Source organism: Rousettus aegyptiacus, unplaced genomic scaffold, assembly GCF_014176215.1.
Source record: "Rousettus aegyptiacus isolate mRouAeg1 unplaced genomic scaffold, mRouAeg1.p scaffold_m13_p_3, whole genome shotgun sequence".
Taxonomy (NCBI): domain Eukaryota; kingdom Metazoa; phylum Chordata; class Mammalia; order Chiroptera; family Pteropodidae; genus Rousettus; species Rousettus aegyptiacus.
Genome location: NW_023416306.1, coordinates 118,601,611 through 118,617,096, shown reverse-complemented (window position 1 = coordinate 118,617,096; position 15,486 = coordinate 118,601,611).

The window sequence follows — 15,486 nt, the reverse complement described above, 5'->3', positions numbered from 1 at the left end:
GAGCATTAATAATTAATAATTTAAGCATTCAATTTAAGCCTTCCTCATCCCTTACTTTAGGTAAGAGGCATGTTGTTCCATCTCAAAATATCCTGTATTTTTTTCTGCATACTTATCACATTGACATTTATACATAATTTTCATTTAATGTCTGTCACATTTCACTAAATTCTAAGAGACAAAAGAAAAGAAACTAGATGCATCTTCAGCACTTAGCCAAATACTAGTCACATGGTATGAGCTCAGTAAATATTTATGGAAAGAAAAAAAGAAGAAATAAATAAAGTAGGAAGAACAGAAGGGAGGAGGCCAAGGAATGACCCAAAAGATGAGAAATAATCTTCAGCATCTTTCCATTTCTATCAGTCTTCTTTAGAAGCTGCTATACAAGCCTTACATTTACTGAGATGCCTAAATAAATTCTACACTGAGTAAAAAGAATGAGGAGAAAGAATGAGGAAGAGGAAAGGAGAATATATCTATGTCAATGATGATGGATCTCACTGAATGTGTCCAAGGATCTCATTTGAATAGTCAGGTGTATACACACTTAGTTTTGAAATTCACTTCAAAAAGAGACAATGGAAATGAAAATATTTTAGCCAGAATAGAGTGAATTTTAGCCTATTCACAGGTCATCCCCAGGGATCTTAAAATTATTCTTGGATATTCTGTGGTTCTTATCCCAAGTGTTTGATAGTACAGGACATTTAACTTCAATCAGATCACTCTTTAATTCACACCCCTCAAATAAGTTTGAGCATTCTGCCTATGCAGAATCACATAAGGCAGTGATAATACATTTTTACTGTGAAAGTAAAGCAGTGTCTTCTGTGGGAATTATATGCCCAATAATAACAACAACTAAAGCGTATAGCACCTAATAGTTTCCAGAATGATTTAATATTGCTATTTAAATCTTAGCAAGATTAATTCACCCTGTTATTTAAGCCTTAACAGGATAATGAATCTGTGAGTGAGGACTTACTAATCATGTAAATTGGTAAAGTTCTTTAACTTTTCTGTTCCTTAGTTTTCTAAGATCATCAAATAAGGTTGATCAAAGATTAAATAGGATAATGCATAGAAAATGCTATGCTCAATAAACATTGACTGTTATTGGTGGTATTATTATTTAATAGCACAGATATCATTAACTAAAATTTACAGATCATAAAAGAACCTCAGAAAGTTAAATGATTTCACTGCCTGTTAAGTGGTGGCCCCAGAACTCTCATTTCAGATTCTGAAACCATCACACTCTATACAATTGACTGATTGACATGTGTCCCCTTTGGAACACCCTTCACTATAGGATTCTAGGGACAGTGACTTGGTGTGAAGCCAATACATCAAGCCAGCGGGAGCAGGGTCCTGGAATGCCAGGCCTGTTGAAGAGGTCACTCAATATCAGTTGCTTCCCAAAGCCTCCAGAGAGCCAATCACTTTGACTTTCCTTCATTTTTTCTCCTGTCAGTTTCAAAAGAGACAAACTTCTAGAGCTAAAATTGATGTGTTTGTGTGACTATTCCAGTCTGCTGAAATTGACAGAGGCTGAAACTGATGAAAGTAACCAATTTGTCAATTGCAGCAAAGAGAAGGCTTTCAAGGCAGAGTCTAAGTCTATACCTTTTCTGCCTGATCGGAAAATTTAATTTTTCCTTCACCTTAAAAAAGTTTTGTGTTTACTCTCAGAAATTATTTTGGATCATCCTCTAGATACAACCTGAATTGGCCTGACAGTTTGAACAGATGGTCAATTCCATCAAAATCCAATCCAGTGTCTTGTTTATAGGATGTTATTGTGCATTGGATTGATTGATAAATTTATTCAAAATGTTTTTTAAAAGTTGTAAAATGTGGAATTACTCTAAACCCTGCTGCTTGTGAGTTTTGATGCATCCCATGAAAACCACATAGCTTTGACTAATTTACCAGTCAAAGACTCAGATCAGTTTGGAAATCTCTATTACAACTGTCAACTATCTGTTTTTGACAGATTTTGACTGATGAAATCAAAATGTTTTAGAGAGGTTTAACAATTTTACTAGAGGAGTCAGAAGTACTGGGTTTCAATTCTGCCATTTACGAGTTGTGTGACCTTGTCCAAGTTACCAGCTTTGATTCTTGGCCTATCCCCAAATAAAATGAGGGTAGGCCATGGAAGCATTTTCCAAGTGTGTTCTTTAGGAAATGATACTTTCTGTCATAGGATATTAATAGGTCTAACAAAAAGTCCATGATTAAATACCTTTGGAAAACAGTTAAATATGTTTACTGGCAGCAAGATTTCCCAGAGCCTTTATCATCTTAACATGTCTAATGGATACAACTCTTAGTCTCAGACTCTGGTGTCCAGTAAAATTGACTACTTTCTAGACTCCATCCTGCCAAACTAGTGAGAATCTTCTCTACAGTCGTGTTGGGGGTCTTAGCTCTAGAATCTTCATGGCAGAGGATATGGGTAGCCCATTTTGTCCTAAGTCAACAGTCCACACAGTTTGTTTATGGAACTGTCTACATTAGGGGTCAGCAAGCTTTTTTTACAAAGGGCAAGATAGAAAATATTTTAGGCTTTGCAGGCCATTCAGCCTCTGTTATAACTAGTCACCTCTGCCACTGCTCAATTCTGTCATCGTAGTGCAAAAGTAGCCATTAATACACAATATATAAGGTGTACAACACTTTCTTCTTCTTTTTTAAATCATTTAAAAATATAGAGACCAAGCCTAGCTTATGAACTGTATAAAAAACAGATGGTGAACTGGATTTGGCTTGCAGGCTCTAGTTTGCCATCCTCTGGTCTAAACCACTGGCTCCTTGCTGCTTGTGTCATGCTTGTATCACAGGAACCTTTTCAAGATTGTACACAATCCCATCTGCCCAGCCATTCTCTCTTGGGTCTTAGCATCATAACATCATCTCTAGTCAGAAAACAGGGCAGAGGTTCCCTTTCTTCCAAGACCTCCTGATCCCTCTAAATGTGTCCACCAACACCATCACCTTTCATCGCCTTCTGAAGTCCCAGAGAATTCAGAGAAATTAGTATCCTTTCATATTTTGACAATAATTCCAGACCTTCTTCCCTTTCTGGGTTATTTCTGCTTTTTTCCCATCACAACAATCCCTGAGGCAGTGAACACAGGACCTCATTTAATTAGAGAAATGCAAAACTACAGGAAAGGAAAAAAGTATTTAAATCTCTCAAAATGCTATCCTTATCATATATGCATTATGAATCTTTTTTTTTATGTTTTTATTTTATTTTATTTTTTTGTTGACATTGGTTAACGCAATGCAATAAGTTTCAGGTGTACAATTTAACAGGCATTATGAATCTTTAAATGCCATGTAACATTTTCCAAATGATTTTGATCTCACATATAACTTCTATATATCTGGGGTACATTTCTTGTTGGAGCAAATGCCAAGATGTTCATAATTAGGACTCTCCTTATTGCTTCTTCTATATTGTAGCCAGCTTGTTGGATGTATGGCTGGATGGATGATGAATGAACTGGTTTTCTCTGACGTGATCCTATCCTCTGATCTTATTTTCTCCCTTAGCCATGTTCCCACTTCCTGCTACCTATATATAAGAACAAAGCATCTGTGGCTCTCTATTTCCTTACAGAACTCACCACATCTAAAGACTTCACATAGATGACTCCAAATGGAATTTTTATCTGTACTCCCAGTATCTTATTTTTGATTCATCAATTCACTTATTCACTCATTCAGTATTTACTGAGTACCTACTTTGTTCCTGGCTATGTGAGAGGTATAGGGTACACAATGGTGACAAAAAAAGACATGGACCTTAAGGCTTAATAGGAAAGATATATATTCTACAAGTACATGAATAAAAATATAGTTTAAAGTAAGTTCTATAAGTAGAGTAACCGACCATCCAGGTTTGCCTAAGACTGAAAGACCTAAATCCCAGGAAACTTCTGATTCTTGGGAAAACAGGGGTGGTTGACCTCCCTACAGGGGTAAAAGCTGGATACCATAATAGAGAATAACACAAAGGATGTACTTTATATTGCATAGCCTGAACACCTTTCTGAAGAGCTATCATTTAAACTGAGAACTGAAAGATTAAAAATAAATTAAAACAACAACAACAACAAACAAAGTCTAGCCATATGAAGAAAGGAAGTTCAGGCAAAAGGAATAGTTTGTTTACCAAGATCTTGGGGGCATTCCGGAACTGAAATAAGCTATTTTAACTAAGGCATATTAAAAAGGTAGATGGCAGATTGAGATAAAATTAAAGAGGCAGGAATGACTCATATCATTGTCCACAGTAAGAAGTTTGGGTCCTAATCTAAGTGAAATAGAAAATGATTGTCTAACTTAAAAAGACTTCAAAATAATTATTGAGACCTAATTCGTTGTCTAACCCATGGGTACAAAAACATTAATCATGACCCTAGGACTGAAATCAGGACCATGGGCCATGTTCCTCTGGGAGGGGAAGGATGCTCTAAGGCAATGACTCAAAGCATCCATTTTGCATGGAAAATAAACCCATAGCTTATCTATTTGTTGATAATTGAAACTTTAAAGAAAGTATAGAAGGCCTTTACAAAAACCTACAAGAAATGCCACAGGCTTTGATTACTGGGTGAGATCTTATGCAAAAAAGGTGCCTTTTATCAGCTTGCATTAATGACTGTGGTAAAGAAACTGGAGTTCTTGACAGACATTTCCATTTCATGGAGTGAACACTCTGTCATAATGAAGGGGCGTGTGGTTATCAACTGCTATGTTGTTAAGACAGGAAAATCAAAATTATTTTTCATCATTTGTCCCATATGAAAAATACTCTCATTTAAATGTCCTGAGATTGCTCTCAATCAAGTCCAAGGATCAGACTGGTTCATAAATTTGTTCTTGGTTACTATGATAATGAGACTTCAACTGCACACCAAATAATTGAATTTATTAAAATATATGATTGTGCATTAGATAGTTCATGGTATTCAGGAGGTCCCAAACTCATAACTTAGAGCCTCAATCTCACCTACTTCTATACATTTTACTTTAAGAAACTGCTATTTAAGTGCAGATGGCTATATAAATTTCCACTCCTGATCTGAAACATTTCCAGCAATATATGCTATGATTAATTGGCACTTCACACTTCCTTTTTCTCCCCTCAGGGATTATCTGTTTTGGAGCCTATAAGATAGAATGATAGGCTCATCTCAAGAAATATATATTCTCTATGCAGCTCTCAAAGACTAGAAGCAGTAGTGGGCATTTGCTCTTGACCTTCTATTACAGCTTGTTTTAAAGTTACATCCAACAGCCAGCCATGCTTTCAATTTGTGAAGGCCACTCTCCCTGAGTTCAGAGTTTCTCAATCACCGTATTTCTTTTTATTATTAAAGGCAAAGCTCAGAATCCCTATGTTCATCACTGCTGAGTGTTGACAAGCCACAAACTCTGTCGCTGACAGTAGTTAAAAATGCAGCTGGGTTAATGCTGACATATTACTGTCTTCTGAGGGCCAGCTGATATGTGTTCATTTCTAATCTAATTGCATGTCCACTTTTAAAAATCAGCTCCCAGTGTGGAATGGATAAAATACAATTACCAAATGATATGCGTAATCATTCAGCGTTGTTAGTCCCAAAAGGTGATATTGCAGTGACATTGAGAAAATTAAATCTATTCTTCATACAATTATATGGCTACACTTTCACTCTAATGCCATTCTAATTGGGAAAGAGCATTGAAATGTGAAGCTGGGTGCATTTCACTCTCTAATTATCACTGAGCAACTCATTCTTAAGATAGGTTTCTGAAAAAGGAAGTTGCCAGAATGCATTGATAGCACTATTGTTTTCATGTCAGGTGAAGCTTGTTTTCCTCCTATAAAATTTAGATTGCCACTGAGAGCTTACTAGAAATAAAGATTTGGGTGGATGCCTGTAATTCTGTAATTTATTTAGTCCATTTATGTCTGTGAAAAGAAAAATTCCATGTGGCTGTACTCCTCCTACTTTTATTTCCAAATGGATCCTCAATGTGAATACTTGCCCCTTATTTTACAGGGTGGTTGGTAGACTCAAATTGCATAATGAAAGTGCAAGTTATTTTGTAAACTGTTAAGTGGTGTATATACATGAGCTATTACTGTTATAATTATTGCTGCTGCCGTTATTGTCATTATCATCCTCATCATCTGTTATTAGGTATCAGGACCTGACTTAGTTCCCTTTGTGGCCACTGCCTATAGAAATTATGAAATCATACTATTATTTCTGCCCTTAATTCAGTTGGAACCATGCTGTATAAGTCAGTGGTGTCTGGATACATGTGTATTTATTAAGGCTTCTCTATTCCCTATTCTTGGAAGCATAGATTTATAGAACAATAGTACAATTAAAGTGACATTATACCCTACCAATTATTCTATTAGACTGTAAACTCTGTGAAGGCAAAAAACTGTGTCTCTTCACAGAAGGCATTGAATATGTAGCTGCAGATTGTCTGAAAAAATAAATACCTTTATTTTATATTTCTTCACTCCTTATGAGCATATATTTTTGTCATTAATTATAGTTATAATAACAACTTTAAAATCCTTGTTTCTAAATTTCAATATCCAGGTAATTAGTTATCATGGTATGTCTTCACTGATTGTCTTTTCCCTTGAGGATAAATCAAATGTTCCAGACTTTTAAACTTTTTATTACATTCTGGATATTATGAGCGCTGTTGTGGTGACTCTGGGTTATGTTATGTTCTTGCAAAGATTACTGATTTTTTTGTTGTTGTTTTAGTGGGCAAATTGACTTGCCTCAAAAATTCAAAATCTCTTTTGGGCAGCAACTCAAATATCAGTTCAGCAATTTTATTGGTAGCTGGGCTATTTGCAGTATGAATATATGAATATATGGTGTTAGGGTCAGCTAGAGATTTACACAGATTGTGTGCATAGAACAGTTGCTCACCTTTCTGGCTTTTTTCTTGCTGGGACTTTCCCCTTATCCTTTCTAGTAGCTGTGATTGGTTCATTATGCCAGAAATTTTGAAGGTCTCTATAGGAGTTTTAGCTGCCTCATTCATGCTGAGTGCATCTTGCCCTTGAGCTAAAAGCAATAAAAAATGGGAAGGTCATGCCATGTTATTTCCTTTATCCAAATGTCAACATCTCTTCAGAATCTGTCTAAATTTTGTTCACTCCTTAGAGCCTTGTGTTTTCCAGAGTTTATAATTTTTATCTGTGGGAGGACATTTTTTAATATTATATATGGTGAAAATTAGGTTCAAAGAGGTAATATGACTTCTCTAAGGCCATAGAGCTGGTTTTAATTCTCTAGTCATGACCATATAATCACAATCATGCGGATATTATCTTTCTTAATTTTGATCCAGGACCTCTTTTATCCCAGGTTACTGTCATCTTAGTCAATATAACCCACTGTAAGTGTCCCCTCTCGGTTTAAATCTACACTAGAATCAAGTTTAAAGATATCCCAATGGGGTACAGTTGTATTAAAGATACTTCCTTTTATTAATGAAGCTTAATTCACGGTTTGTTGAGTAAGTACAACAGTAGCTGCCAAACACCTAACCAACAATTAGTGTCACCTAAGATGGAGAGATGTGATATTACATGATAAACCCAAAGGCCAAACAACAATCAAAAAACTAAGCTTACATCCACCTCTGATTTTTTTTTTTCTTTTTTTTTTACTGCATCAGCCTGTGAAATACAAAAGCCCAGGAATCACTGCATATCGTCATAATGAGCTATTTCACGGGCTGGATTTCTTTATAAATTGAAATGTTCTAATAAATCGTCCCTCTAGATTCTTATAGCCCAATTATTTTATTTTATTATTTTAACAACGAACAGATTACCATTTATGTTGTCAATATCCATTCAAATTGCAGATCTGAAAACTTAAGACAAAGGAAAAAGAGAGCAAAACTGAAAGTTTGCAAATCCATTGAAAGGAATACTGAACATTTAGAATAGTCAAAAAATAACCTTCTCCTTAACTTTCTTCTGTTTTCAAAATGCTGTGGGGCTGCAGTACAGATACAGTCATAATCCCCAGCTTAAATTTTGATTTACTAAGAATAAATATTCTTGATTCTGTGATTGACTGTTTCATGACATGGGTAGTTAAGCATTTCCAGTGCTTTTCATGGGGAGATAGATAGCTCCCTGATTCGTCCTTTTTGACTGGTTTCTTACATTCTCTGAGTATCTGGTCATCAAGTATGTATTAGTTATTGGATTGAAATAACTAAGAGCTATGATGATGGAAGAATAATACATATGCCAAACCCTAGGATTATGCTGATTACTCTATAATTTATAACCATGTACTTAGAGGGATTAAGTAAAATGTCCCAGAACTTGTAGACAATGGTATCCTCCTGAGAGTAAGATTATAAGGTCGGCATTTAGTGGATGAGTCAGGCTATTCTCATGGAGAGCAAAATGAGGATATATTCTCCAAAAGACATAATTTTGTAAAGGAAATCTAGCATTATAGAAAACACTATCTCTGAAAGGGATATTCCGTGCTGGGAATTTTAGATAAATTATTCCTCAAACAACCCTTTGAATTAGAAGGTACTGTCACCTCCATTTTGCAGATATAAAAACTTAATCTCAAGGAAGATTTGTAATTTGTCCAAAGTCATTTATTTTGCCAGGCTCAAAGCCAGGAACCAAATCTCACTTTGTCTACTTCTAAGCCTATAAACTCATTTTCCAATTGTTTCAAGGCCCCAGAAGCTGTAACTAAAAATACTCCAAGAAGGAAAGGAACAACAGTAGGGAGTGGTTTCTATGAATCTAGAAGAAGAAGATGGACCAGTGAGAGTTTATTCGGGTTTTAAAGACCCCAGTATTACTCGATTTTATTTGCATTATCTTTGCAGTCCAATTCTGAGCCTCCAACTGAAGGCCAAGTTTCCTCCTGCATCGTAGGCAAAACTCATAAAACATGGACTTGGCATTCTTGCTTTGTAGGTATTGATTGTCATCCTCTAATTTCTTTGAGCCTAGGAGTCTGTTTCCCAGAATGTTCTTATCTCAGCTATGGCATCTTTTCCCAGTGCTCTTTTGGAAATGATGCCAGACTCTGCCTTTTTTGTCTTAACCTGAGCTCTAATTTGCAGTTACTCTTCTGATGCCATGCACTTTCAACCACTGTAGAAAACAACCCAGCCTGACCCGAGCCTACCCATACCAGCCTCTGAGACTACTTGCAGTATCATGTACATACCGCCAGATTAATATTCTTTAAATGTCAATCTTATCTTGGCCTCTAGGCCTGTCTCCTCATTTGTAAAACAAGATATTTGAACTAGATGATCCCTAAGATCACTTCTTGCTCTACAACTATATGAATTCCTCTGTATAAATGTGGATCTTATTCTAGTATTCTTTAGAGTGAGACACAAAACTATGTTCTTTTAGCATGTTTCTTTGTAGAAAAGTTCTACAGAAATAAACCACTTTTTACTCAAGGTGTCAGTTATTAAAATCAGTCACAATACAGTTTGAATATAGATTATTGCAGAAATACTTCTAAGTGACCTTGTCAGTGCCACTCAATTTTATTTAACTTATAATTTACATTCTTTGTTCTAAAAAAGAAAAGTGGTTTTTTTCCGAAGATGTTTCCTAAGCTTAGTAGACCTGTGGAAAATGTAGAATTTCTTGTGAAATGCAAACACTGTTTCCTTTGTCAGTGTTCACCTTTTTTTAATTTTTAAGTTTACTGTAGTGCCAGGATGCCCCCTCAAAACTATGAAAGTGGCATTTTATTTCAAGGATAATAGCCTTGGGAAGATCATTTCAGAAGGATGATATCAACCTTGATATTAAAGTTTTACAGAAGCTGTCTCTCCATCTTTTCACGTGAATCATTTTAGCCCACATTGTCAGCTATCTTCAGCTGAGGATATTCTCCTGCTTAGTTTACTCTGGAGAACATTTCTAAATTTCTAAATTTATACAAATTTAGAAATTTATAAATTTAAACAAATCTAGCTTCTTTTTTTCTCATTTCCTGAAGAAATTTCCTGAAGGCCCTAGTGTGCGGTATATGTTCAGTATTATGTACTCATTGATCGATTTATACAAATTGCATGTTATTTGTCATATATACATTTAATAAGCCCAATGTTATACACTTGGAACAAAAATAGAATGAATTTCTGACTTAAAGTAGCTTAGAGTCTAAAAAAGAGAAATGTGAGCAAGTATGTAATAGCAATTCAAATTTGTAATAACAAGTCTATTAAAAAACTCTATTTTTTTCTTTAAAGCTTTACTAAGGAATAATTAACATTTAAAAAGCACATATTAAAGTGTACAATTTGATAAATTTTGACAGCTGTATATCTCTTTGAAACAGTCACCACAATCAGGATGACACATCCATATGCCCAAAAGTTCCCCTTGTCTCTTTGTAAGCCCTTCCCTCTACCTTCCCAAAGCCCGCCCCACCCCCACAGGCAAAAAATGATCTGATTTCTACCACTGTGGATTATCTTTCTTTTTCCAAAATTTGACATAAATACAATTATTCAATATGCATACTCATGTCTTTCAGCATAATTATTTTGGGATTCATCCATGTCATAACATATGTTGGTTCATTTCTTTTTATTGATTAGCAGTATTTCGTTGTATGGATGTATCTCAATTATCTACTTACTTGCTGATGGACATTTGGATTATTTCCAGTTTGGGGCTATTACAAACAAAGCTTCGAACATTTATAAACAAGCTTTTGTATGAAAATATGCTTTCATTTTTCTTAGGTAAGTGCCTCGAGTAGAATAGTTCATATGATTGACTTTTTCAGAAACTGCCAGACATTTTTCCAAAATGTATCATTTTTTAACCCTAGTGTGTATGAGGGTTGTAGTTTCTCTAGTTGGTCAATGTTTCTAATTTTAGTCATCAAGTAACAGTAGCTTGGCATCTCCTTTTAGTTTTAATTTGCATTTCCCTAGTTAATAATGCTGACATCAACTTTCCAGGTACTTATTTGCCATCCGTATATCTTCTCTGGCAAAGTGTCTGAGCAAATCTATTGCTCATTTTATAATTCGCCTCTTGATTATCTTCTTTCTAGGTCATAAGAGCTTTTTCTATATTTTAGACACAGATCCTTGGTTAGGTACATGTTTTGCAAATATTTTTTCCAAGTCTGTGGCCTGCTTTACATTTTCTTGTCCATGTTATTTGAAGATCAAAGGTTCTTAATTTTTATGAAGTCCATTTATGTTATTGAATGTTGTGTAATATTTAAGAAATTTTAGACAAGAACATAGGTAACTGAGATTTTTTTCTGCTATATTTTCTTTTAAACTTTTAACATTTTAACATTTTGGCTCCTTTAGATCCAGGATCAATTTCAAGTTAATTTTCGTATGTGGTATTTGAGCAAGGACTTTTTTTGCTTATGGATATTCACTTGTTTAAGCACAATTTATTATAAAAGATTAACCTGTCTCCACTGAATTGCCTTGGCAAATTTGTAGGAAATGAACATAAATGTGTATGTCTTTATCTGAACACTCTGTCCTATTCCAATGAGCTATCACCTATCATTACACTAATACCATATTGTCTTGATCACTGAAGTTTTAAAATTGATTTTGAAATCAGGTAGTATAAGTCCCCCAAGTTTGGCCTTCTCTTTCAAAGTCATTTTGGCTATTATAAGCCCATTTTATTTTTGTATACATTTTAGAAAACTCCTTGTCAGTTTCTACAATAAATCTGGATGGACTTTGGAGTTACACTGAATGGGCAGATAAATTTAGAGAAAATTGTTATCTCAACAATATTGAGAATTCCTAATCATGAATACAGTATATCTCTTCATTTATTTAGTCCTTCATTAATTTCTCTCAACAGTGTTTGGTAGTTTATAGCATATACATAATTTGCACATAATTTGACAAATTTATCCCTAAATATCTCATGTCTTATATGCTATTACAAACAATATACTATTTTTTAATTTCAATATCCAATTATTTATTACCAATATATAGAAACATGTTAGTTTCTGTATATTTTGTGTCCTGCAAACATGCTAAACTCATTTATTAGTTCTAATAGCATATTTATAGATTTCCTAGAATTTCCTATATAGATGATCAGGTAGTCTATGAATGAAGATAAATCTATAGTTTTTGTTCCAATCAAGATGTCTTTTATTTTTTTTCTTGCCTTATTGAACTATCTAGAAAAGGGTTGAACAGGAATGGTGAGCGCAGACATCATTGCCTTATTCCTGATCTTAGGCATTCAACTCATCAACTTTTCCATAAAGCAAATGATGGAAGGAAAGCCCACCTTGGGAACTGGCACTACCGGCAGGTTAAAAAGCTTTGTTGTCTGGAGTGGTTATAAAACTCTGGAGCCAGACTGCCTGCATTAAAGTCCTGACTTAGTCATAACCGGGTGACTCTGGAAAAGTGTGTTGACCTCTCTGTACCTCAGTTTCTCCATCTGTATTGTATGAGTTTTAAATTAAAAAATGTCTAGTACATGGTACACTTAATAAATGTTAATCATAGTGGTTATAATCATAGAAACTGCTGCAATTCCAACATGCATCTTACTCACATTTTAAAGTTCTGAATGCATCTTAAAATTTGTTACTGACAATCTAAAATAATCTACAATAAAACATAAAGACAGAGAAACCTTAAAAAATATTATTAAGTAAAATAAATCACTCTGAAAAGCATTGTATAATTCCAATTACATAACATTCTGGAAAAGCCAACCCATTTAGATAGTAAAATGAACAGTGGTTGGTCGAGGTTGGGGTGAGGAGAGATTGATGAATAGGTGAGATAGGTGGGATTTTTAGGGCAGTAAAATTATTCTGTACGGTATTATAATGATGGTTACAAAGAATCATGCATTTTTCAAAATCCATAGAACTTCACAGCACAAAAAGTAAATCTTAATGTTTGCAGTTAAAAAAATATGTAGGAGATTGAGGAATGTAAAGAAGGATTTCAGACTGTGAGAATATAACTATATTACAAATATATGAGACAACCTAACCGAAGGGGATAGGGGGAAATATACTGACCTATGCAACTTTGGAAATGAGTGGAGTCTGTAAGGTTAAAAGCCAAATGAACTAGCAACTCTGCTGTAGTTTATAAAATTGTCTCTGTCACGGTACACAGGGTAATGATGAGCTGAGGTTCTCAGGAATTGAAGCAGATCCCTCCTTATACCACATTTTGTTGGAGGTTTTAGTGAAACCCATAGAACTTGTTGAATTTAATATTGTCCAATATTAAATATACTATCCAAAGACTTAGAAAATTAATCTACATGTAGTAGTGTGTACTCTGGAGATTTTTTCCCCTGTCAATCAAATGAAAATTTGCTTTTTTAGGTGAGCTTTAGAGATCTTATAATAAAAAGATTCATGGGAAAACAGAGAGAGAGAGAAGAGAGAGAGAGAGAGAGAGAGAGAGAGAGAGTGTGTGTGTGTGTGTGTGTGTGTGTGTGTGTGTGTTGCAAATAATAAAAACAAAGGTCAAGAAAGATCTTACAAACAATTGAGAGAAAAAAATAACAAGAAAATCAACCTAGGTTAGCTCAAGTATTCTTTTCTGTAAGGCAAATCAGAAATGAGAGAGGAGGAGGGGCAAACAAAAAGACATTTTGGGATAATGGTGACAAGTGCAGTAAGTGAGAGTTATATGAATTGGCTGAAGATGCTTTATCTTTGAGACGCATGAGTCCAGCACAAGGCTGGAAAACATACTGAAAGACTTTGTATTCTCTCTCAATTATTTGGTAGCATCCTGCATCTAGTAGGTACCCGGTAAATGTTTGTTAAAAATCAAAAATGCTAAATTTGCCTGCATGAGGCTCAAATGTTCTGTGCCTGGCAGCAGAATGAGCAGTCAGTCCAATGGAAATCTCTCCAGCTGAGTTCTGACCCCCTGCGAGTTCTAGGTGAGAATATGCTATTATTCAGAAAAAGATGGACCACAGAACCTAGTGAGTTTCTCAGTATGCACAGAACTCAGCAAATTAGTTCTGCATATTGAGGACTTATATTTCCCTCATTTACCTATCACTTAACCTTCTGTCATGCTGTAAAAACTGAGGAATATATACATGTCTTCCTCCAGTATCTCAGCTCCCACTGGGCTGAGATCAGAAAGAAACGTGGATAACAGTGTGAGGGGAATAATGATTAAGATAGCAATTAAGATGTAGGGGGAGGAGAAGAAACCAGTTCATCCCAGTTTGAAGGTTTCTTTAATGTGCGATTTTCTTCTCACTGGCAGGCAGTTTTCTGAAAGTGCACATTTAACTTCTAGGGTAAATATGAAGCTTGAAATGGCACCACTGTATTAAAGCTACTGGTACTGTGGCATAAATCAAATAAGGGGAAATGGAGAGTGATTTGTTTTTCTCCCGGAATAAGACCCCAGCACTCCTCCAAGGTTTTGTGAAAGGCTGAGGAATCTGTGGTACAAATACTTTAATTAGCTGACAGCATGTGGGATGAATTACATTTGATCTCTGTTCAAGATGCTTGTATAATAAAGGATTTAATTGTTTCACATTTTTACAGTATAATGGATGGAGGAGGATGGTATCTTGAGAATTTGTTCATTTAAAGCAGTGATTGCAATATTGTTCTAAAAAGTGGGATATGACATAAAGAAGGTTGTAGATAAAGTGTAGAAGGCTTCAGTCTCTGGGGATTCTTTGTCTCTTTGCCCTTTTGGCTAGGTGTGAAACTGGCATGTCATCATCAAAAAACTATAACTTTTGCCAGCAAGAATGGAATAGCCTCTCAGTTGGGCTCTCTGCTTTGGGTTTTACTCCCCCAGATCCTTCTTTCTTCCCCACTCTATAGCCAGAGTGTTTCACCAATAATGATGATCTGACCAGGCTCTTCTCTATATAAAAACCTTTCAATGCTGCCCTATAAGATAAACTACAAAATTCTTAATGTGGTCTTGAAATGCCCCGTCTGGCCCTCCAGCCTCTTCCTCCTGTGCTCTTGGTCTTGTTGTACATTATGCTTCAGTAGCACTTCACTACTGAAGTTTTTGATGAAACTATACTTTTTCTCTCTGAATTTCTGCTATGCCATCTTATCTCCAAGGAATGTTCTTTTCTTCTCTCTTCCCCAAATGATTTTTATATTCATCCTTTAAGAAAACTTGTTCAATATCTCTTCTCACCTTTCTCTCTCCCTCCTGCCTGGAAGAGCTATTTGATGCCTCCATATGACCCTGTAGGTATTCCATCAAAGCATTTCTCTCACTTCATTATAAGTTTGTTCATTCCCTATTAGATGGTGAGTTTCTTGAGAAGAGGTCCCATGTTTTATTCATCTCTGTGTCCCCAGCCTCTGATACAGGACAGAGCAAGTGCTCATTAAATGCTTGTTCAATGAATGAGTAAATGAAAATATGTTTTCTTCTATT